Source organism: Fukomys damarensis, unplaced genomic scaffold (assembly GCF_012274545.1).
Source record: "Fukomys damarensis isolate Sample0158 unplaced genomic scaffold, DMR_v1.0_HiC HiC_scaffold_16, whole genome shotgun sequence".
NCBI lineage: Eukaryota > Metazoa > Chordata > Mammalia > Rodentia > Bathyergidae > Fukomys > Fukomys damarensis.
This window is the reverse complement of record NW_022900928.1, coordinates 86188035-86212078: the sequence shown is the minus strand read 5'-3', so window position 1 is coordinate 86212078 and position 24044 is coordinate 86188035. Positions and strand designations below refer to the sequence as shown.

Below are 24044 nucleotides of genomic sequence, written 5' to 3'. Positions count from 1 at the left end.
AAAAAAAAAAAAAAAAAAAAAAAAGAAAATCTGTAGAGTCACAACCGCACATGGCAGAGTCCTGAACGTGTGAAGCTATAAACCTGTGAACCTGAGAAGCCCTTGGCTCCAAGTCAGCCAAGTACTAGAACAGGAAGTGACTCATCCAGGCCCCACTTCTGAGGCTATGCAGGTTCAGACTGAAGCATCCAACCTGTTCAAGTTGGACAGAAAGTTTCTCCCCAAGAGTTGGAGGCTCAGTCCCAGCCTTCAGGGATGATGTCCGTGCCAGGCTCTCACAGGGGCACAGAGATCAATTCTCTGCAGAGCAGGGTATGATTTTCTTCTGGGAAACAAAAGTGCAAGTGTCTGGAAGTGTTTTTGAAATATTCTATCCTGCTTCCAGGACTCACCCTGATTCCGCTAGCCCATTAAACTGTGTCTTTTACCACCCACAAAACCCTGGGTCTCTGTGGCCCATCTTGAAAACTTTCATTTCCACAATAAAGGTTTCTTAAATGAAAAGAGCTACTGTTGAAATAATGAGCTGTGATTAAGGGCCAGGCTGGTGTTCAGTGATGTAGACACTTTTATTGGAAATTTCCAGGGTCCCAGGATGTTGCTTTCTGTTAATCTGACTCAGATGACTCCACATTTTCATCAGTCAGAGGGGAGACAGCTCAACATGTGAAGCCCTAGGAATTCTGTAATAAGGGACTGTTGTCAGCTTTTTTTGTCTCCAGTGAGTTTAAGGATTCAAAGGCACTCTGCTTGCACCAGTCAAGTCAGCTAACAAGAATTGTTTCTATCTGGGGTAGCAAACTAGAAGGGATCAGGATGAAATTTCTACTGACTGTGGTTACAAATACATACATTGTTGCAAGCAAGAAATGGTCAAAATTCAATGAGGGTAAACATGAAGGTTGGCCTCCAGTGTCCAAGCAACCTGCTCTTCCCCAGGGTACAGAACAGCCATCATTGAGAAGCCAGCATTGGGTCAGGAAGGTTTGGGAAAGGCCCCACCATGGACAGAGAGCTCACCTTTTTTCCAGCAGCACAGCTGCCTCTTGTCCTTGGTAGGACAAATGATGGATCAAATGGGCTTTCCCACTGGCAAGCAGGGCCCTGCTCAGTGTGGGCACCGAGCACCATGTGCCCACACCATCGTAGTCACCCAAGGAGAGAGCACACTTTCCTCTGAAATTATGTGGGCCTCAGAGCAGAAGCCAAAAGGTAAAGGCTGGATACAGGACATGGGCTGCCACCCTCATACATAAGCATCTCCCAAATATTGGATCTAAAAGTAAAATCAGCAACCCTGAAAGAAATGAATGAAATGAAGGAGGCAGTGTATTCAGGGTGGCCCTGAAGTATGTCCATCTGAAGGGTCTCCTGCAGGACAAAAACACTGACTCAAGAACATGATGCTTTCAATCAAGTCTGTGATCCTCAGTAGCCAGATTCCTGCTTTGAAGCAAGAGTTCCCCCAAGCCCCCTCTGTCTCTGGTGTCCTGAAATAACCCGTGTACTGTCTCCCTCAGCAGATGACTTTTTTCCTCATATACGTGCCCCTGTTGAATCACCTTTGGGTCCCCAACCCCAGCACAGTGCCTTGAGCCCAGCTCAGCCTCCAGTTGCACTTCCTCCAGTGGAAGTGTGTTGAAAGATTCACTGTGTGCCACAGGGCCACCTTCTGTGACATGGGATATCCATCCAACAAGAGCAGTGCTCACCAGTGTGTCAACTCAGGCCAAGAGAACACACTTTTGTCACTTCTTTTGGCCCTTTTGGGAATGGCCATGAATTTAGTGTCATGTAGTTTATTAATGTAACTGAAGAAGACATGAATCCAAAGGGAGGCATTCTGCAGACTCCCTCAGGGCAGGGGTGGCTGTCACAGACTGGGGAGTCTGCAGGGTATTGACAGTTACCTTTTCCCATTTGGATGTGATTCTAGAAATTTGGGAATATAAGAGTTTTATGGAAAGTCATTTTTTAAAAATCCACAAGAGTGAAGTTCTGTCATTTGTGACGACGTGGATGACCTGAAGGATATAAGACAGACACAGACACCTCAGCACCACACAATCTCATTTGTGGGAGCTACCAAGGCTGATCTCATAGAAGGTGATGGCAGAGGAAGAGAGGCTGGCATGAGGAGAGGCTGCTCCATGGGTACAGAGTTGCAATTACATAGGAGAAATGAGCTCCAGTGAGCTAGTGCACAGAAGGGCGACAATGGCTAAGAATATTGCATTGATTATATCAAAATATCTAGAAGGAAAGACTGAATGTTCTCATCACAAAGAAATAACAAATGTATGAGGGGATGAATCTGCCCAACACCCTGATTTTATCATGATGGCATGTTCACGTGTATCAAAACATGGTACTGCATCCCATACATATGTACTGTTGCTATAATGTAAATCAAAATTTAAAAAGCAAAGAAAAACTATCCTGAAATATCATATAGTGTATTAATTAGCATTCACTAGAGGAACAGATTTAAGATAATATACACTATATGTGTAGTTATGTAAAGGATTTACAAGGTGGGCTTACAATGTCACCTGGGGAGTCAGGCGTTGAAGAACGCAGAATGGCCATCTCCTGGAGAGCAGGAGGATCCAGCTGAAGGTTGAAGGCCTGGAGCTCACTGCAGAGTCCCTCTCTGAAAGCTGAAGGATCTGTGTTAGAAGCCTGAAAGAATTAGAGATGAAAGCCCAAAGGCAATGGCAAAACTCAGCACAGAAGAAGCAAAGGGAAGATTTCCGTCTTCTTTCCCTAGTTAGTCTGTCCAGGCTACAAGCCTATTGGTTGATGCCACTCACTTCTTGGGCGGGTCTTCCCACCTCAGTTTGCTGGCCTATCTGTCAATCATCCATAGACGCAACCAGAACTGCGTTCTACTAATCTGCTAGGTGCTTCTTAATCCATTCAAGGTGACATATCACAATTAACAATCACATGTAGTAAATATGGGTTTTCACTTTTTAGGTGGAATTATGAGCATAGAAGTTGAAAACGCTACCAAACTTTAAATATTTCTATTAAAAATTACAGTATAGTAAGCCTTATCATAAATAACCAATTTTCTATTTTTTATAGAACCCATTGAATGTGGGCAACATAAGGGAAATCAGTAGCTGAGGATACTGGGGGAAACATAAAGGGGAATGTGGAGTCCTTCGGGCAGAGGATCCATGAAAGAGCCGGGAGGCCTTCAGAAGGGGAGATGGTCACAGCCTGGATAGGGATGGCCCTCCTCTTCTCCCCATCCTCTCCCTCCTCATCTGCCCCATCGGCTGGTGCTTCATGGAGGTCCCAGAAATCTGCTTTCAAAACAATTCCCCAAACAGGACTGCAGGAAGACTCACAGGCTAGCAAAGTCCCTGTTTCCCTTTCCTGTCACCAGAGTCTCTTACTGTTTCCCTCACAAGTGCTCCAAGGCAGGCCTAATCTCATTTTTAGGACATAGAAGAATTGGATAACCATCTGAACTTAGCCAATACACACTGCTGCCCTCTGTCCCACTGCCTGTTTGTCACTAGCATCTTCTGATCCATGTGGATTGGAATCTAATCCATTTGAAATTCCTGACCATGTTGCCTTCGTCCCAGCTGTTCTCCCACTAGCAATGTGAAGCCTGAGGTGTTGGTTCAGGATTGAGAGGAGAGAAGGGAGAATATGGAGGTGAGTGGAGGGCTTCAGACAGGATCAGGAACAGAGAAGCCCATGCCCTCCTGCAGACAGTGGATATTGATGACAAAATGTGTTGTGTGTCACAGCCACTCTCTAAGAGAGCCATCTACCCTGAGCAACAAGTCATGCATGACTCTCACCATTATGATGCTCATTAGCTGTAAAATTGTCAAGTGGCAATTACCCACATTTTGGGATAGCCCGCTTTTTATACTGAAGCAAGACAGTCTTATTGGTGGATAATTATCTGTGTAACAATGCTCCTCTTTATGCAAGCTGACAGAAAAGAGGCTGGGAAAAGTTCACATTGTGTGGATTATTTCACAATGTCTAATTTTATTAATAAGCAGCATATTTTACACTACAATTTCAAAGTGATGTATACACTATTGTCATTTATGTATAAGCAGATTGGGGGTGGGGGTGTCCCTTAGATTGAGTTTTCTTGAGATGTAGCCAGGACCTGATAGACAGATTGGCACGAGCAGAGAGTCTTTGAAGGGAGAATGGCACTGCGGGTAATACAGTTCTGGGTGTGTCTCAATGAATGCTGTCAACATCTTGCCTCAGACAGATGCAGAGTATATGAGCAATAACTCATAAAAGTAATCAGTGAAAACAGGTAAGGGGTGAATGGCTGTGATGCCCACTACTCAGGAGGCTAAGTGGATGCTGCCCTTGTGTGGTCTTCTGGGAGCTTGCTGCTTCTTCGGGGTCACCTGCTTTGCCTAGAGCAGTGGTTCCCTGCCTCCTGGTCTCTCTCAACTCCACAGTGGCTCCTCCAGGATGATGGGCAGTGACAGTCATGCTAACGCAGCAGAATGTGACCCTGCAGGTGAACCTCCTTTGTCTTGAGCTCCTGTGTTTACCTGGGAGATGCACCCTAAAACCTGTGAACAAGTCAGTAGTCCCACATCAGAAAGGAGGCAACTTTGACTTAGAATTGCTGGATGTTTCCCAGAATGATTCAGATAGAAATGGCAAATCCCAAATTCAAATTCAGGCCTATCTGATGCTAATGTTGCATGACTCTTAATAATAAAATGGCTTTTAGAATCACAATGGAGATGGTGTAGGGAAGGTTGAGGAAAGAAGAGAATTTCCCTTTAATGGCCAGAAGAATATTGATTAGGAAACCAATACTGATGAAGTTGAGGATTAAAGTAGATGAGAATATGGTTCTGACTTCCGGGGTAAAGAGTTCTGGGTAGAACAGAACTTGAGAAGCCCCAAGGACATAGGGAACCCTGGATAAAGCTGCGGTGGCCACGAGCTTACCGTGCTCAGTCATTGCCCCCCTCAAAGGAAGCACACAGGTTCTCTTGGACCCCTGGTCACATTTTTATCAACAGATCAGCATACAACCTTTGCAAATGTGTCCTTCTGTTTAAAGAGATTTACTGAGTACACCTCCTCCATTTGTTAGCACTGAACTCGGAGCCAGCAGCAGCGTACATCACCTGGAATGAAGCTGATCTGCTACATTTTCTCTACGCATGTCACAGCCTTGTGATAATGAACACTGGATGGCACTTTAGCTCTGCATGTAGGGCCATTTTCAACAGCAAAATCTCAGCAAAAAGCATAAAACGGAGAAAAACATGGCCCTAAATAGACCACAGAGAGGACACTCTCTTACAGTAATAGCTGAACCAAGGTGGCAGTGTCATCTGCTTCTCATCCCTGGGAACGTGCTGTTGTGTGACTCACACATTCCCACACTGTGCACGTCTGCAAATGACCTCAAAGGCACCAGAGAATTGACTTTGAGATTGCAAATGGCAGACTCAGACTTGCAAATGTGGACTCGTGAATGACAAAGACCTCCTGAGTCTGCATGGGCACCTGGTCCACCTCACAGGTCTGCAAGCCTGTCTGAACTATTAAAGCTCAAGAAGCCATGGGGATGCCCAAGGCAATAGTATAGTAACTCACACATAGAGGGAAGTGGTGACTAGCTTGGAAAGTCCAAATTGTTCTTTGAGTTTAAAAGTTAAATGAAGAAAATGAGGAGAAGAAAGGCATCAGCTTCATCTTTGCCAGGCAGTTCCAACTTTCAAGCCTGATTTCATTTTTCAAGCCTGATTTCATCCACAAGCCCTTCACACCTCCCAAAAGCAATGCCGAATAGCCAGGCAGGTGTGCAACTCCTGATACACAGGTGAGCAAAGCCAAAGTCACTTTTCCCGCTGTCTCAGGGGGAACATGGTTCTGCCACTCAGAAAAAGCCAGACCTTGTGTGTGCCCCTGGAAACTCAGACCAAAATGTCAGGGCCACTATCAGCTGCTGAGTAAGTAAAAATATCCAACTCAGAATGCTTTGAAGAATACTGTTCACACTTCAAAACATTCTAAATGACTTTTATTTGCTGTTTGATCAGATACCCTCTCTGTACAATTTGCTTACGGCTTTGTTTTCCTAAGCAGCTTGAAGAAAACTCAGACAGGAACAAGGGCCACCCTTACTCATGTCCCCCTGCACCTCACTGAGGGAAAGAGTTCCCTTCATCACCAGTATGGCACAAACACCTGTTTCTTCCCATGAAAACTGTGCACAAAGAAGAACCTTTGGCTGCATAGTGGTGTGACTTTTTAATGGCTTTCTAGAGCATACCCAACCAGCATCAGAAATCACCAGCAAAAAGCCCAAAGCAAGGAGTTTCCTGTCAAGTCCACTTCTTCTATTAGTGTGTCATTGCTGAAAGTGTTTGGAAGTGTTTGAACATATTCATTCTTTAAAAAAATATGTTTAACAAGCTAAATCACAGTCTTTCAAGGAAAATGATGTGTATGCACAGGCCTGTGTGCATACATGTGGAAGCATGGTGTGTGTATGTACACACTGTGTGTGTGCAAATGTGTGCATATACATGGGCGTGTGGGGCATGGGTGTGAAGAAAGATCACTTAGAAGCAGATGTGGGGAGTATCATGGTTGATCTCCTGGGTAGTTTTGCATAGTGTTAGAAAAATGAGGTGATTATAAAATTTTGTGATTTTTTTTTTTTTTGTCCAAAGACTGTCTCTGGCCAGGATATGTGAGGTTGCCTCCCATAGCATAGCTGTGTCAGGGTAAAAGAACATGGCTTTCTAAGGCCACCGCTCTAAAACGCATCCTTCCTGTGATAATCACATGTGAACGGGATGTGTTTAGAGTAGTGTGTGAATGTGAAGATTATTTGTCAAGGGTCATGTTCCTGAGAGAGAGCCTTTCTTGCTGAAGTTCCCAGCACAGTTGTCTGGACTGCAGTCTCAGTGCTTAGATGTTTGAATCCAAGGTGCTACTGGGGAGGACAGTGATACTCTGTTGGGAGGGACCAAGCAGAATGCAGCTCTGCATGACACTGCGGGGAGCATGCTGTCTGGCTAAAGAGGGCATCACACCGCCTATGATTTTGTCCAACTCTCTGGTCCTATGGTCCTTGTTGGAGTTAGCCTTAAACACACAGCAAGTGCAGAGGGTGATCTGGGAAAAAGTGCTTCCAAAATGTAGGCAGGACATTCAGTGCTCTTCTGTTAGGTTTATTTGCTTTTCTAAGGGTTCCTACCCCAGAGGGCCTGAGTGTTAGACTTGAAACCGCTGTGAGGCATCAAAGTGTCCTTTGGGTGTCACCAATCCAGCTGGCCCCGATGCAGGCCCCTCCCCAGGTGCCTCTCCAATTCCCCTAGCAGTGTGGGAGCCTGGACTGGGCCAGGGGTACCCCTACTCATTCCACTGCCTGCTTCGTCCCTGAGCCTCCCTTCCTTTACTTGACAAAGAGCAACATGACCGTGGGCTGCCGCAGGCATCTCAATGATGCATCCAGCACAGAGCACATTCCTACTGTGGCTGTTTGAAAGATGATGACCATGATATGACCACTGATATTAATTATCTAATTCAACTTGCATTTGGATTTAATTAACAGTCATAATGAGCGGGTTCATTACCACTCCAATAACAACATAATTTCAGGCTAAAAAAAAAATTTCCAGGAATGTCACAATATCAACATTTTTCTAGTTCCTTCCAGCCCTCTTGTTGCGATCATGCAGTGTGAGTGTCCTCTTCATTGGTCACCCACCCTGCCCACTCTGTTCCAAGCACTTTATAGACATCAGCAGTCTCCGACTTATAACTTATGATTTTTAGACTTCACAGCGACCGAAGTGATCCTTGTTCAATAGAAACTATGCTTTGAATTTTTAAAAATGTTTTATTAGTCCATGCTTGTGATACAGTAATGTTCACATTTTTTGTGGGGAGCCGGTACGTGTACATAACACATCTTGATTCCTTTTTCATCTCCTTTCCCTCCCCTTTCTCCTCACTCCTGCCACCTCTCTCTTTTTTTTTCATTGAGTTTATTGGTACATTTTAGGTATACGATACAGTTACATTCATCATTGGGATCTTGTACCTTTACATGATGTATCTTGGTTCTAATTTTTCCCCCTACCCACTCCTGCCATCTCTTCATTCCCTTTCCATTTGAGAAAGATCTGTCTCCCTGCTTCCTATTATTTATCCTTTATTTTTGCAGTTTATTTATAGATTGAGTTTGTCATGCAGAGAAACCATGTGATATTTTGATATTTACTTTCTGAGTCTGATTTATTTCACTTAACATTATGATCTTAAGGTGCATCCATTTTCCTACAAGTGACTCAAGTTTATTCTTCTTCACAGCAGACTAGTACTCTACTGTGTGTGAATACCACATTTTCCTTATCTATTCACCTGTTGATGGAATACAGGCTGCTTCCAAGATTTGGTTATTATGAGTAATGCTGCTATAAACACAGGTATGCATGGATTACTGAAATATAATGTCTTTAACTCTTTCAGGAAGATAACTTAGAAGGAGGATGGCTGAAATGGAATTTCTAGTTTTAGTTTTTTGAGGAATTTCCATAGTAGTTTTCTTGAATTCTGATCTTTAATCAGGTAAGCTACATGTGGTAAGGTTCTCTCTCAAGGTTCTGGCATCAGCAGCAAACTGTAGCCCCTAGGCAGCCCTAATCCAAAGTGTGACCAGGGCCACTCTGCAGTATTCTGTGCTTCTAGGCCAGGGTGCGATAGGACAGGGTGTCAGAGGCATCGGGCTCATGACGTTTTCAATTTCCCTGCCTCATCTGCCAGAGCAAGTCTGAGGCATTTTTAACCTCGCCTTCTTATTCCCTTTCTGTGCCTGTGTGCAGCCCTAGGAAGAAGGCTTCGATCTGTCCTCTTCATTTGGTGGTGGCAGTTTTCACCAAGTAAACTGTCCCTCAGATGTTCAACCCAATCATTGAGCCTTATTGATGTTTCTCAGGGCTGGTTGTTCCCCAGTTCCTGTGTCTTTAGTGGTCTCCACAAAGACTTTCTTAAATAGAGCATGGTATGAGGCAGAGGCAGCCATGTCAGGTATTGATCTGCAGCCCCCCTGTGTAATTCTGAGAGCTGATACCCTCCTCTTAGGGTCTTTCCTCCCATCTCTTCTCAGTGACCTCAGGAGAGCTGTGGTGCTGTGGGGGGGGTCTCCCACCCCAAAAACCAGAGGTAGTTCCCTGCCTCTTGCCATGAAGCAGATGGAACTGAGCTGGATATATTATGTCTGGGCGGGTGACTGTCTAGACATAATCACAGATGACTGATGGCTAACAGGAGGTCACAGAGAGCTGTGACTCTTGGGAGCCACATCCAAATGCCAAGAGTTCCTGGGATGTTCTGGGCCATGGGGCAGATGCGTCTAGGACCAGAGCACAACCTGCCGCTCACTGGGATCTCAGGGCAGCAGGGGCAGTGCTCTGCTGGTGGGGACACCTGACATCCTGTACCCGGCCCCTGCCTTGATATGCAGTACAGGTGACATTCAGAGTGTGCCCTCTTGGATTGAGACCTGGCTTCTGCCTGTGCTTTGCCCACTGGTTCCATGACCCTGCCCACCCCATTGTGTTTCCCTCTTTCACTCACTGGAAAGAAGGAACAGAGGAAAGTATTGGAGTCTGCTGTCACACCCCTGGAGTGGCACTGCTGTATTGTCTTGAGCAAGGTATTTCAAATTTCTCTGCTTCAGTTAGCCCAGTTATAAAACAAGGGTCATAATGATCTTCTTCAGAGAGCTGTTGTAAGAATAAGTGAATTAATACATAAGTAGTTATCAGAATGTCTGACTGTAGCACCTGTTAGTTTAGCCATCATTACTATCACTGTTGTGTTCACCAAGGGTTTACAAAAGCAAAGCCACATGTATGCTTTAGTATAGACAATGAGTGTTCAAACACGGCTCCTTTCTTCCACAAAACTCCTCTCTGTTTGAGGCAAACAGTAATAGAATAACAGAAAGCATCGTTTATCTTTCTTGTGAACCCCTTTAGCCCAAGGAACCATGGGAAGCCAGTAACAGGAAGGGTGCTGGGGACCCAGCCTACATGGATGGATGTGAGCATTGCTGGGATGGCTGAGGGTCACAGATATAACCACAGGCGGTACCAATACTATGTCTGTGGACTGAGAATATTGCTCACTAGCTGGTGGCATGCATCACTTTACTCGGATTTCTGCAGGATTGTGGCACAAAACAGCTCTTTTGGGGTTCAAAGCCTGCACATCCTGCTCCATATGGTGTGGCACTTAGATTGTTTGCTGAGTCCTCACATTATTCCTGTTTGACAAAGGAGGGCGCTAAGCCTATGGAACCGCCTCATATTGTCATTCAACTGGGCTAAATTAGCACTGTTTTCTTCAGCTCTTGGCCCCAGATCTGTGAGGCACCTGCCACAGTTCATCTTTGCTAATTTATAGCCCAAGGCAGTGATTATTACTGGACCTACCAGAATCATGAACAACCTGCAGAAGTGGGGGAGTCCTACAAATCTCAACTTGTAAATTGTATTTCTAAAATGAAAAAGAAACCCAAAGCTTTGAAAACAAGGCCCAGATACTCACAAACTGATGTTCATTGAAAGCATTATTAACAATAAGCAAATGGTGGAAACAACCCACAGGTCTATCAGTTGATGAACAGATACATGAAATATGATATAGACACACAATAGAGTATTACCCATACAAACGACTTTTGATTTATGTTACAACATGGATGCACCTTGAAAACCACTATGCTCCTTGAAATAGGATAAATATTATGAGTCCACCTTTATGAAATTTCTAGAATAGACAAATTCATAGAGACAGATTCACAGAAACAAATTCATAGAGATAGAAAGTAGATTAGAGGTTAGTACGAGCTGGAACAGGGAGGAAATGGACAGTTACTGTTTAAAGGCTACAAAACTTGTGTTTGGAAGAAACTGTTTTAAGAATAGATAGAGAAGATTCTTGTACAACACTGTGAATGTATGCACTGCCCCTGAATTGTCATTTGCAACTAAAATGGTAACTTTGGTTAAATTATGCAGACCCAGTCATAGCTAAGTTTCTATGAAGAAATGGCTGAAAAATCTGAGAGGCCACAAGGTGCACCCTAAGGAACGTTATCAGTTGAGGGAGGTGTGATAGGTTTTGCATTTTCCGCACACTAAAATGTATTGCTATCACAAAGCAGAGGGATCCCATTTTAATTTCACAGCTGTGCGTTTGTTAAATACATGCAGAGTCATGATGAGCCTAGAATATGGAAAAGACAGTCTGTAAAGAGATAGCTATTCTACTCTTTGCAAGAAAACCTGGGTGTGTTTTCATTTTGATGAACTGGTGATAAGGTGGATGAGAAGCCATGTTGGTGAGCTTATTTCTCCTTACTTTCCTGATAATCACTTGTATTCTGTTTTTTCCCTGTCATACTGAAATATACCTGGAAGAAAATAAGCTAGCTTCATAAGTTTGTTTTTTAAATACCATGCTCTTGATCGGCATAGTATTTCATGGCTTGTGTGCCACATGCTAGGAAAGGGTAGAGGGGAATTCCAGGTCCCTGGAATGGAAGAGAGCACTTGCACTGTAAGGACTGGTTGGGATCCATTGAGACAGAACAAGTCTACCTAGTGACAAGGAAAAGAAAAGCAAATGACTGTGAGAAGCAGAATGGGGTAGCCCAGTGGCTTGCACTGTGGGGTGACAGCCCCCCATCTGTGTGCCTGCAGGGTCTATGCAGTAGGCTGGGTCACCTAGGGTACTGACCAGCCCTACCAAGTGCAAAAAACCCCAGTGATACCAATGCCACTGGCCTTGGTAATGTCACATTGTTCAACTGCAGCTGGTGTACTTCACACCCTTGTCTTCTGTGGTTCTTGTCCATTTCCCAAGAATTCTGTCCCATGGAGAAGAAAAACAATAAACCCAGGGCCAAGGGAGAGTCAGAAGCAGGAGCAGGCTGAGACAGCCATCCTCTTGGCCGATGACACAGGATTGCCCAGACGCCAGGAGGAGGGTGTACCTCGAATCTGACATGGAAGGTCCTGGAGGACATTGCCATATGACATGCCTCATCTCAGGGTCTCTGCAGAGCTTCAGAGGATTTGGCCATTCTGCAATAGTTTTTCCTCTATAGAAAAATAACCCTGGCAAAAAGAGGCAGAAGCCACTTGTGCCCAGAGGTTCATGACATGTCCCAGTGTCCCCTGCAGAGTGGTGTCCCAGCTACCAGGCAGACCGAGAAGACCTAGTCCTGTTGCTGATGTGCACACCTACCTGAACTCATTATTCATGGCCTCCTCTGTCTTCTGAGTCACTTCCTGTAGAGGTGTCCAGCAGGAGGTTTCTTCCCCTCTACTCATTAGTGCCTGGGAAACAACGGAGGTGGATGGCAGGGGACAAAAGCTTCAAGGACAGACTTACAGGCCAGTGGTGATATTTGGAGCTGGGACAGAGGAGTGGGTGTGGCTGAGCCCTCCTGGCTGAGGGAATCAGGGCCCCACATCACCTTCTGCATGCTGGTGTGGGAGAGTCTACGCAGATCCCCTGCTGGAGGGAAGGCTCTCTGGAGGACTCTGGGTGAATCTTAGAGCCCTTGCTCTGCTGTTCACCAACTGTGTGGCCTTAGGTCCTAAGTGTGACCTCTCTGTGTCACTGCCTTTAACATTTCACCTCTAGGATAAGAGAGATGATGTGTGTGTGGCCACTTCTTAAACAGCTTTGAAGAGCCGTAATAGAGGAAACATTTTATAAGTTGTTGTCTACATGGGAAACTGAAGCTCATACAGAGAAACTGAACTGCAGGGTGATTCTCTACATTTTGCTTTTTGTAAGTGGCCGAAAAGAAAGAATTCAACCGATACTTATTGACCACCTAATACAAGTCAGGCACTGTTTTCAGCACTTGTGCAGTGTTCATAAAAACCCAAAGCAGACCTGAGTTCCTGCCCTGCTTGTGCTGATATTGTAGTGGACATTTTAAGAGAGCTCCTTGAACAAATGGGTAATGGCACGGAAAGTTGCAGATGATGAAAATCACAAGCCAGGGAGTACACAAACATCAGTTTCAGGAATGGTTTATGATAAAAATTAGGGTGTGTGGCCAGGCTTTGGCGCTCTGAGCCAGACTAAGAGTCACCTTTCTTTGTCCCTGTTAAGTTCAAAGACTGAGAGGTGGCAGGAGTGGAAACACACTAGAAGGGAGGCTGTGATGTGGCAGAAAGGGCACCGGAGGGTGGATAGCAGAGCAAAGCGGGAGCTGATGAAAGAAAGAAAAAATAAACACCTGAGAGAAAGGAGAGAGCATTAGGGAAAGAGGGCTTCAATAAGCAGCCTTGGAGCTGAATAAAAGGCAACAACTCACCACTGAGGCAGGGAGAAAACCACATCCTAGACTTGGCGATCCCCAGCCTAGGTAGCTGTGCATAAACAGACACTGTGCCAGGAAATGCAGCCATGGAAGCGTCAGGCGCTGGGGCCGGTGGCAGAGCCCTTCCCATCCCAACCGACCTGGGGCCTGTGGTGCAAAAGGACAGCTGAGCCGGGGTGCAGTGGGCGGTTCAGGATGCTGATGTCTTCAGTGGCCACCCACCTTTAGGGAACACACAGTAGGCCAACTACAGGGTGCAGGCTAAAAATGTAGCAACAAACAAGGCTGGCAGATCCCTGCCCCAGTGGAACCCAGAGTAGGGCAAGAAAACAAGAGCCAGGAAGCAGGCAGTGACTCCTCTGACCATAAACCCCCTATGGAAATAGCAGACCCAACAGCAAAGCCCAAGGGGACCAGCTGCTCACACATCCCCAGCTGTGTAAATGCTCTGGAACTCCTGTGCGCGTCTGGTCTTGCCCCACAGCCCAGCCCCAGCCCAGTGTGAAAGCAGAGCCTGACTCTCAACCTAGACGTGTGAATCCTGGCCCAGTCCCCCGCCAACATGCCAGGCCAGCCAGGTTAATTAACATAAGCATCCCAGGAGCTGGTGGGTGAGACATGATGATTGGGAGAAAATACGACATTGGATGGAGCTGCCAGATGGGAGAGGATGTGGAGAAATAACTGAGCCGTGATCTCTCCACTGCATTCCTGTCCTTACAAAATACTGCCTTCCCTCTGGGCTGGGGCACTGCAGGGAAAGGTACAGTGAAAGTTAAAGATAAGTGATGGACCACCTCCTCTCGGGCGTGCCCTGAGTTGATTTTTAATTTCTCTTTTTTATCCACATCTACTGTTTTACTTTAGGCACTTCTCATTTCTTGCTTGAATTACTCCCCAACTTCCTAAACTGTTCTCTTTTCCCAGTCCATTTTCTACACTCTGAAAAAGAGACCTTTCCAAATGGCAAGATCTGCTCATGACATTTTATTGCCTAAAATTTTCCCATTATCTTCAAGGAAGAGTTTGTGCCTTAATGAATGGTTGCCTTTGTGGTCTGTTCTGCACCCTGTTGGCCATTCTGCATTCATGTCAGGGCTCCAGGTGGCAGTCTCAGGCCTGCGCAACCTGTGGTACTTAACACGCAGCATTCTAGAAGCTCAGCTGGGCTGCTCTGTGCACAGACCTGCCTCAGCGCTCACCAGGGCTGCTGCCTTCATTGCCTGCACTGTCTTACCACTAACCTGAGTTCCTTTAAGGTCAGGGGTTGGACTTGTGTTTCCCTATTTCCCCGCTGTCTAAAAAGTACACCTGGCAGGTAGTAGATGCTCAAGAAATGGGAATTAAATGAGAGAGAAAAAAAATGGGTAGCCAAGCAGGAATCCGATAACAATCTCTTCTTGTGGGGGATAGTGTCAAACCCTCAGAAAACTGGGAAATAATATGGGTTTGGGGACCTGAACTAGTTCATAGGCAGCCTCTCCAGCCCCATCCCCAGTCCTGTGTGAATTCCACCTGACCCCAGTATGAGGAGTCACTGAGCAGCCTTGGGAATCTGAGGATTGGTCCTTCAGGGACCTTTCCCCAGATCCTTCCTAGCATGAAATCAGAAAGCAGTTTTTCAATTTAGTGTGAAAAACAGGCCCCCAGTCTGCACCCATCCCCAGATGCGGGACAGGGCCAGTTTACTTTGGTTTATTTTACTTTGCAGAAAAATGCTGCATTCCATTGGTCTCTGGATGGTACTAGCTTTTGTAAGGACACAGCTCCCTGGAAATGGGAATGGGGGATCCCCAGGAGCTGGGGGCCACTCCAGGACTCCCTCCTCACAATGAAATAGCCCGTTCATTTCCTTTTCTTTCTTTTTCCTTCCTTTTTTTTCTTTCTTTCTTCCTCCCTCCCTCCCTCCATTTTTTTCTCTTCTTTTTAGTTTTTTGGAACACTGAAAATTGAACCTAGTCCCTTCACACTGAGCTACATCCCCAGCCTTTGTATTTATTTCTTAAAATTTTGAGACAATGTCTCACTAAATTGCTAATTTGCCCTGGCTGGGCTCAAATTTAAGATCTCCTGCCCCAGCTCTCCAAATGTCGGGATTGTAGGTAGGCACCACCGCGCTGGGTTCCTTCTTTCAAACAGGTAATTCCCATGTACTTTCTTCCCTGAGCGTCTGGAATGTTCTCAGCCATCCCTGTTGCTTTGATGTCTCTTCCTGGCAGCCTGGCTGCTCCCTCCTGACCTGTAACCTTCAGTCTGCCCACCAATTACTAGCAGAGTAATTGGTTTCCTCAATTTGAGGAAAATTCCCTGGTTTCCTCGATTTGAGTTCTGGAGAGGGGGAAATGAGATTGTCCCTCATCATGTTTTTACACTGACCTGATGCCTCAGCTTCCCCTGGTGTCACTTCTTGTCCTAGGAGGAAGATGCCAGGGTAGGTTCTTCCCAGAGGAATTTAGCTGGACTTTTTGGGTATTTCCATGACAGCATAAACACTCTGGAGAGGGAGAACACATTCATCCATCCCAAGTGCTCCGGTGTGAACAAGTGCCAACTCCAGTGGCTTCTCAGAGGGCAGGGAACTCCATGCCCAGCCAGAGATAGCACTTCACTAAACTTAGGGTACAAGGGCTGCTGAGGACAGTGAGGATAGCAAAGGAAGGGGGAGCCCTTAATCTGGAAGTGATTATCCTGGCTAATTTGATCCATGCATGTCTCTCAGTGCTGGTTCATAAGGATATGTAGGGTGACTTTTGCCTGTGTCAACTCTTTTGTGATCCATAGTTTCATGAATGACACCCATCTGTAGAACCTAACAAGGGTGATGGAAAATGCAGTGAGTGTTTACACTTTTTATAAATATTACTGTAAAAATCACATTTCTAAGCATGGTGGGATGAGTGTGTTCCAAGTGAAGGAAAGTGTCTTGAAAAAATGTTTTGAGGGGAATTAATGGCAACATGTCTTTCACTGTGATGAATGTTTTCATTTCAAAGCTCACCATATTTCTTGATCAACCACTTTCCATCAAATGAAAATATCATGGTGCATCCTTGTCCACTTCATTCACTGCACCTGACACTGGGAGACTTCTGGCTCTTTCCCAAAGTCAAAACAACCAGGAAATGTCATGCTTTGAATCAATTCTGGACATCAGGGCAGCCAGAACAGCACAACTAAAGACAATGAAGAAAGAGAACTTCAAAACCGCTTTAGAATGTGGCAAGAAAAATGGGATGAGTGTGTTAAGAGCCAATGGGGTATTTTTAAGGGGGGCTTTTGACAAGGTGACTTTGACTGTAATAATTTCTTTAAAATTTAAACCTTCACCATATATTTTGATCATACTTCATAGCCCAACCGTGTCTAGCATTTCACTGGTGATCTCATCTCAAAAAGGTTTCACAAATGATACCTTTATGGAGAGATATGGCACTAATGTTTTCTCTTTTATTCTACTCTCTTTTAATGCTGTTTTCATGCAATAAGGGAATGTGTAGGTTAATTTTGCGGTATAAATCTCATCTTGTTTATTGCCTCAGAATGGTGATTGTCTCCACTTGCCTGTCCTTTGCTTCCTGCTAAGAGTTATCCTTTCTGTTTCTTGCGGGGGCTGGTGGAGGTTCTGCCTTCCCATCCTGTCTCTTACCCATTCTTCCATATAAGATATATTCTTTTTAAATTGATAGGCTTGGCTCAGGTTTATAAGAACTTTCACTTAGTTCTAATTTTCATCAAAAAAGACTCTTAAAGAGATAAGCCATATATAATTTACATGCCTTCCTGGGGGTTGATGAGGTCCTTCCTCCTCTTTGATGTCGGACATGGGAAGCATTTCCATCTCGCCCCTACTCGTCCTTTCTCCTTTCATAAGCTGTCCTCCACCAAGGGCCCACACTGGCTTCCCAGGCTTCCTCCTGGGGAGTGCCTGGCTCTAGAGCTCTGCAACTCACACCAAGAAGGCAACAGTGGAGTCCAGGCTATAGGCTGGAATCACAACTGGTGGGAGCTGAAGCTCCAAGTTCTGGCAAAGCCCTTCCTCCAAACCCCTTCACACTGGAGCCTGCAAAAGGGGCTTTCTGTCTGGAACATCATGATAAAATGGGCCTGGTGGAGTCTGCAGTAACACTGCCCTTTTCTGTTTCATCTCCACTCTCCCAAGGCCGCCTGCAGCAATGTTTTCTAGTTCACATTGACCACTCTAGGTTATTCGAAGTCTATGCCCATCTGACCCTGTGGGGTTCGAGGAACTCTGTGTTGTGATTCTGCCTGAATTTCTTTGCAAATAGGGCATTACCTAAAATGAAAGGCCTAGTCCGACCTCGTTTGGAGAGACTCATGGGGAGACACTCTTGTCTTTGACCTCAGACCTAGTGATGTTCAGGTTTTCCCCGGCCCTCTCCTGACATGTTCCTCACTCTGTTGCTTCTGGGAACCTAGTCCTGGGGAGGGACAGATGAGAAATCCATACCCTGCCAGAGATCTCAGGCTAGGGGGGAGCAGGGCCATTGTTAGGTCTCACCCTGTGGCTTTGGTCTGTCTCATTTAATCCTGATGCCATTCTTGAAGTCACTGAGACCTGGACCCTGCATTGTGCACTTAGCTGGCGGGTTAAAGCACTTCCCATGTGCTCACAATAAATTATGCTGGCCTAAAACTCCTTCCTTTAAGCGAAAGGCAAATCTTTATTATATGTAGCCTCTACTATGAAGAAACCATGAAGTAGCCAGGACACCAGGCAGAGGGGTGACACTGAAGGGGACATGAAAAATGTGATGGGAAAGTGATGAAGCAAGGATCAGGCTTATAGGGGCTGTGGGTAGAAAGTTACATTTGAGTTGGGCATTAAAAGATACATAAGAACTTGCCACAAAGAAGAAGTTGGGTGTAGAGTTGGTGTTAAAAACCTTGGTGGAGGCCGGGTGTGGTGGCGCATGCCTGTAATTCCAGCATTGGGAGGCTGAGGCAGGAGGATCACTGTGAGTTTGAGAATAGCCTGGACTACATAGTGAGTTCCAGGTCAGTCTCACTACATAGTGAGACCCTGACTCAAAAAACAAAACAAAACAAAAGGCCTTGGTGGGAAGATGGGATTCATAAACACTTTGTTAAATGCTTTTGTTTTCATAATGGCTTCCGAAACTGCTACATGTTTTAGATTTCTACTACTTCCTTGTATCTTTAGTGTTAAGTAGCCCATTTGAAGGTCATTTGCACTAATCCCCAAAGCCAAATCAGATGCATCCTGGAAAGTTAGGCAACAGGAACTGTATTGACTGAGCCATCATTAGGAATTTCCTGCTTGCATCTGCTCATTGATTTATTGTGTGTTAGAAATAAAGCATGAGAGAAGAAATGTTGGGGGGCCTCATACCTAAGATGCTCACCTATGTTGGTCATGGAAACCCTTCTTGGCTTCAACCCTTTTAGTGAACACCAGGTGTGGACCAAGAGGCGACTCCTCTTGGACATCTTTCCTGAAATGCCCTTGAACCCAACTCAGCCATGGAAATGCCTGGGCTACTCCAAAACACGTGTCTCCAAACAACATGAGAGCTGGTGCCAAATGAGAGCTGATCGAACAGGCCCGGACACATCAGCAAGGACCATTAAAAATCATAAACAAGGCATCTGTAGCACCGCTGATGCCAAGGTCATCTGGTGGTATGAGGTGCCCAAGGATGTGTGCACAGTGTTGTGGCATCCATGCCTGACTATCCGGGCAACATGGAACCCTGCTCTTCCCATGTGCCCAAAAGGATGAGACGGCTCAGTGTTAGGCAGCAGGAGCAGAACAACATGCAGGAAACTATAATTCTTTGGGCTGAAACATGGAAATTTTGCAGCACAGCTCCCACAATAGTATCACACTTGGTTCCCTCTCATGTCAAATGGAAGCTGCTATCCGAAAACTGGGGTGTAGACCTGGATGTGAGTGAACTTCAGACCTTATTGCATAATAGCATGCTGTAGACAGTTAATTATCAACCCTGGCATATCTAGCTGGACTCACAAGACGGAATTCTGAGCTGGAAGGCCATTTAGGGAACACCTCTCAGAGGAGAACAGTGTGGTGCAGGGGAGTGGGAGTAAGACATACGCCAGGAGCTGTGTGGCTTGGGGCAGCCATCTACCCTCTGAGCCCCTCTTACCTTGATGAGTGACAACTGCTGCCTCCTTGCATTGCTGTGAGGGTTAAACAGCATAGGACCAGAGGTAATATGTTTTATGTTGACTTCCTTTACCTCACTTACATGCAGGAACTGAGATTTGGAGAAGCGAGTTCATAGCACCAGGTCATGGTCCTAGAGAGGAGAACTGCCCTTCTCCTTCATTCTTTTCTTTCTTCCTTACTCTCTTCTCCTGCTCTTCCTCCCCACCTCCTTTTCCTTTTTATCTTCCTTTCCCCTACCTACCATCAGCACACACTATAGTATGCTTGCCAGGTACCTTCTATTTGTATCTTTGCAAAACTATATGAATGCATATTTTTGTTTCTTAAAGGCCTGACATTTCAGAATCCCATCTTATGAGTCCGTGTAGATGTTCCAGGGTTGATGATGAACTGTCTAAACATGTGTTTTGTGTGCATATGCATTTACTTATATATATTTATATTTTTTTTTCTCTTAAGCACTGAGCTTCCAGTCCACCCATACTCTCTGTGTGTACAGAATCTGTGGCTTCTAAGGGCTGCTGGGTGTTGCCTGGTGTGTGGCCTTTCTCTGGTACACACACTTTCTCATGAGGACGGATACCCAGTGGCTTCTGCCCTCCATTTCCTTGAGCATCCAAGGCACGACCAAAGGCACAGATTACAGGTTTCCGTCTCCTACTATCCTGTAGGTGTGACTGCAGATTTGCTGACCTTATGCACAAAGCAAGCAACTTGAAGGTCACAGTTTCTCAGTGAACACACAGTCTTGCTGCTCCAGGAATCTGGGCACCTTAGCTCAGGCCAAGCCTGGGGTGGTGGGACCCCAGCAACAGGCATGGCCTCAGCTGCAACACTATACTGGTGTTGGCTTATCTCCTAGGGGTTGCAGATAGCAAAGGAAAGAGCAGAAACTCTTAGCATGTGATATGTAATGGAAGCTGCCACATTACTTACTAATTCAGACAGATATCTGGGAGCACTTCTTGGCAATTGGTGAGGGTTTGGCAAACTGTTTGAACCTTTTCAGGATTTCCTAAATTAGCACTAGACACCGAGCACTTGGCACAAGAGCAGGTGGCCCTTGTTATTGCTGTCATCTTCTTTGAGGCGGTCAGCACGCTTAGTATAGGCAGTGGCATTTCCACATTCCTGGCTCAGGACCCTGAGAAAGGGCGGCAGATGATGCCCTGATCTGTCGTGCTGCCTGCCTGCCCTGACTGCATTCACACAAGGTCCAAGGAACTGTGTGAGGTGTGATCAAAAAGTCCAGGGGATGTTTAAAGTTCAAGACTTTTATTATGGTGAAAGACACACTGCTATTCATCCCCCTCAGAATACTTCTCATTTTCAGTACACTTACCCATCATTCTTGCCACTCTCTGCAGCAGTTCTGGAAGTCTTTCCTCAGTGTCTTTGGTTGTTCTCTCACGGATGCTTAGATATCCTCCACTGGTCCAAAAGTTTTCCCTTTCATGGTCACTTTGACTCTGGGGAAGAGCCAGAATTTGCATGAGGTGACAGATCTGATGAAGAAGGTGGATGTGGACACATTGTCATGTTTTTATGAGGCTGCCTTTCCATTGGATGGTACTCAGCAAGCAGCAGTCACTGTATTTTTTATCAGAACTCCTAAAGATACCCAGGAAAGAGAACTTCCAGAAAGTGGTAAGAACAATAGGATAAGTGTGTTCAAATGGGGGGGGGGTGTTTGATTGGGGTTAATGGCAATGTGTCTTTTACTGTAATGACTTTTTACATTTCCTATATGTTTCAATCATACCTCATAGTTACATTTATACATGCTGGCTTTCAGAAACTTAGCTATATGTTCTTTTCTTTTCCTTTCATCTACACAACTTTGGGGGCAGTGTGCCCTATATTTGACCATTGTGAATTTATTCTCTGATCAATGGATCTTGGATGACGGTGCTGATAGCACACAAGAAATAGCACATAGTCTGACCTAAATGAGAGGAATCTTCAGACCTCTCAGCCTGGGAGGATAAACTGAAGTATAGTATATGCCCTTTGGAGGAACACTGACTAATTTTAAAATATGACCAAAAGTGATCCTTTTTTAATTTCACTGTGGTAATAGCAGGATTTACCCTGTTAAATGGTTTTTAACCATGCAAACAGTTACAGCTTCATTTACTACAGGCTCAGCACTGTCAAGCAGATCTCTAGAACTTGGTCATCTTGCAGAATTGAAATCTTGTGGCTGTTCGGTAGTAACCCCCAATCTTCCTGCTGCCAGCCCGTCACTCTCTGCCCTGCTGCCTCCAATACCAGCACCTGCAAGGACACCACCTACAAAGACAGGATTTGTCCTCTCTGCCTGACTTATTGCACTTTAGCACAACATCCTCCAGTTCCCTGTGAGGTATACAGAAGGCAGGACTTCCTGCCCATTTCCCTTTCCAAACAGTCAGAGTCAAACATGAAGAAAAGCTAGGGACCTGAGGCCTGAAAATCCCAGGGAAAGGTTGTGGGTGAGACCACCTGGCCAGGCCTCCCCCAATGACCCTCAGACATTCCCATCCTATGGCTGTGATGACAGAGTTGATGTGTGTAAGGGTGTGGAGAGCCCAAGGACAGGGCCTGGCCAGACTTCAAAGAGCTCTGAGCCCTGGAGGACCTCCACTGGAAGTGCTATGTGAGATCTCACAAATGTGAACAGATTTTGCATTAGATCTAGATTTACTATATGTGAAATAAGTTTAAGATTTTTACTGAGGAGTAAAAGGGGAAGGGCTTTCTTATAGCCCCTACTGTAGACAGCTGAGCATCCTCAGTTTAGATCAAGATCCTAGAAACTTGGTGGAGGCAATCTGCACTCCCTTCACACATTTATCCCTCTGTGTGGTATTGTCCCTGCTCTTGAATACCAGTCCCTTGCCTCAGTGAGCCAGCAGTGGATCTTTTCAGAACTGTCAGCAGATAGCAGCCCCAGATGTGACCCAGCCTGGATTTCTAAACTGAAATGGAATCTTGCGACTGGGCAGTCCTGAGACCCAGTGAGGTAGACTGTGTAGAAATACTGAGCCAGGTCTGCTGATTCCCAGGGGACTATGTTTCTGTGTGAGGGGCTGGGGTGGCTCACCTTGCACTCCAGCCTCCTTTTCCCAGTCTCTGTCCCCTTTGCTCCTGGGCCACAGTGGCAGGCTTTCTAATGATCTCATGATCATTCTAATGATCTCATGTCCAAGGCCAGAGATGAGACTAGGTTGGCCCCAGGCACCTTTCACATATAAGATAGAGATTTGTGAAGTCTCCAAGAGCTGCCCTTCTGGCCTGACAAATGCCCTTCACCCAGCACTGATAAACTCTTGAGTTCCAGGTATCCTAGCAGGCAGGCCACGGGGATGAGCAAGCCAGGGCCCACAGCCCTGCTGGAACCCTAACCCCCTGAGCCTCCAGTCCTGCACAAGGTTGAACCCAATCTAGGCAGAGAGAAACACAAACCTTCCCAGGGTGGCAGGGGTTCTGCATGGCATTTTCTTTCTTTTATCTTGGCCAAACCATATGAGCTACCAGTTGTCCATCCAGACCTCGGAGAACCTGTGCCAAGTAAACACTCAGAGCAGAATTGAGTGCAGGCTGTGGCAGAGGTGGCGGCTCTTCTGCTCTGATTTCCATCCATCAGTCATCTCCAAAGACAGACACAATGCCTCAGGTTCTACCAGGTTCTCTGTTTTTGTAACATGATGGGCCTGGGGGCACTGGTATAGAGCTGAGCCATGGGAAGGCTTCTCTTAAGCACCTGTTAAGGGGACATAGATCCCTTTCACTTCTCTGTTCAGAACACACCAATCAATTCGGGCCCTACCCTGAAGGACTCATTACTGAAAGTACTTATTAGTGACCTGTATGCAGAGAGTCAGGTGGTCCCGATCAGTGAATGCCTGTTCCAGAGCAGGAGCTAGAGGGATCCTGGGCAAACGGTGGGTGCTCTGGGCATCTTGCCCGTCTCTGGAGGACCAGGAGACAGTCCTACTTGCATCTTATGGGCTGTTGATGCTTTCCCTGGAGTTCCCCCATATATATCTCACTCACTAACCTGTGCTCAGGTGCCAGCAACAGAGCCCAGGAGGACAGGAGCCCTCAGTCACGCTGCCTGCTCACTCCTTGAGCTCAGGGCACAGCAGGCTCACGACCCAGGCTGGATTGGTCTCCTTTCCTCTTTTTCAATCAGAACAACACCCTGCGGTCCTGATTGAATTTCTTAGAGAAATTTAGATTCACTGACTCTAAAGATGGAACCTAAGTTTTTTGAATTGTCAGGAAAATAAAAGCCAAAATTGCAACAGCCCGCGCTCCTGCAAAACCCACTGGGCACAAGGAAAGCCTGACTTTGGGGAGTGTGTGTGTGGGGGGGGGTGTCACAAACCAGGCCTTCCCAAATGCACCTTGTACTTTGCAGCAGGAACGACAAAGGCCGCCCCCATCCCTGCCACTCTGCTGCTGCTATGGTGTGAGTTGGGGACCAGCACGCGGGCT

The 24044-nt window shown here is 45.9% G+C and overlaps 1 protein-coding gene across 6 annotated transcripts in view; it reads left to right on the top strand.

The window, feature by feature from the left end:
- The window catches only part of Dpp6 (dipeptidyl peptidase like 6), an 851974-nt gene that overhangs the window by 436088 nt on the left and 391842 nt on the right, over positions 1-24044 (top strand). Inside the window, exon 1 of one of the 6 annotated variants that reach the window (XM_033764446.1) lies at positions 19422-19603. The exons of the other annotated variants lie outside the window; for them this stretch is intronic. The gene's annotated coding sequence lies outside the window, so the exon portion shown is untranslated. Of the gene's footprint in view, positions 1-19421; positions 19604-24044 lie in introns of those variants that run through there. 6 annotated transcript variants of the gene reach the window in all.